The sequence below is a fragment of the Eptesicus fuscus genome, chromosome 2 (genome assembly GCF_027574615.1).
Source record: "Eptesicus fuscus isolate TK198812 chromosome 2, DD_ASM_mEF_20220401, whole genome shotgun sequence".
Classification (NCBI taxonomy): domain Eukaryota; kingdom Metazoa; phylum Chordata; class Mammalia; order Chiroptera; family Vespertilionidae; genus Eptesicus; species Eptesicus fuscus.
Window position 1 is genome coordinate 65,644,000 of NC_072474.1, and position 1,339 is coordinate 65,645,338.

The window sequence follows — 1,339 nt, forward strand, 5'->3', positions numbered from 1 at the left end:
AATTTTACTAAATATTACAGCATCGGCTTTTGAAACAGAAATGCTAACATTAATTCAACAAAGATGTATATAAGACAAAAATAGTCTATTTTGATAAAGGAGAGTATATTTGATAAATAGTAAGTGGAAACATTAACTTAAGTTCTTCCAAAGAAGGAAAATCATCCAATAATAGACCAATAAGTCAGGTTATAAAGGTCATAAGAAGGATACAACTGAATACTATAAATAGCATAACATTTATTTTCCCTATGAAAGTTGAAGCTATTTTCTTATTGTCTTTTAATCTCTATTGTTATTGATATTTTAGACTACTGAAAACATTTTAACTTGTCAGTCTAGTTGTTTTTCCTTCCTAGGTGATCTAGACTTTTTCTACAGTTGTTTTGAAGATTTTCTCTTTGTCTTTAGTGTTATACATTTTCACTAAGTTGTGTCTGGGTGATAGTTTATTTTTATTTATCCTCCTGTTAACTCATTTTACTTCACAAATCCTAAGACTCATGACTTTCATCTAGTCAAAAATATTTCTTATTTTTTTCAAGAATCGCCTACTGTCATTCTCTGTATTCTGTCCTGAAACTTGTAGTAGATGTGCGTTGCACCATCTCATTATACTGTTTGTGTGTTATTTATAATTTCCAAGTTTTATATCTTTATACTGTACTCTGGGTAATTTCTCCAATTCCATATTCCAAATTATTAATTTTCTCTTCAGTTTCTTTAATGTTAATCTGTCCATTGCTTTTTTCTCTCCTTTAGTTAAAATGTTTTTATTTCCTCTTACAACTTGTCATTAGTTGTTTTAAAATTTAACATTTTCATAGTGTCTTGCTCTAAGGATCTAATTATTTATTTATTTTAAATTATATTAATTTAAAAATACAAATTTTAAATTCTTAATCTAATTATCTCTTTGGGTGTTGTTAGGCCTGAGAGCCTCTTCCTTCCTCGTTAAGGGGAGTGATAGTCTTCTCTCCTTTCATTCAACACTGAAATCTGTGCCTATGTTTTCTGCACATCTCCATTAACCTGCTTATCTGTTTCTGTACTAGTGTCTTATTGAGTTGATATTTGTGGATTCATCAGTTGCTTTACTATACAAGATCCTCTAATATTCTCCTAACATAGGCTAATATACCTAAAACAAACATTTAAACACCTTTAAAAATGCACACAACTCCCAGTTGGTTACTATAGAAATAGAGAAAAGCTTTTGCTTTATTTCTTTATACATTGTGCTTCATTGCATATATACCTTAGTTTTTATAGTTAGGGTATTTCAATCTAAGGTGAAGCATTCTCTATTTCCCCTTCCATACAAATATATCAATTTTTC

The 1,339-nt window shown here is 29.1% G+C and overlaps 1 non-coding gene across 1 annotated transcript; it reads right to left on the reverse strand.

Moving 5' to 3' along the window:
• Positions 1-863: 863 nt before the first annotated feature.
• Positions 864-993, reverse strand: LOC114232302 (U6atac minor spliceosomal RNA). The gene has a single exon (XR_008554769.1). It is a non-coding gene; the product is annotated as a U6atac minor spliceosomal RNA (small nuclear RNA).
• Between the last annotated feature and the right edge of the window lie 346 nt (positions 994-1,339).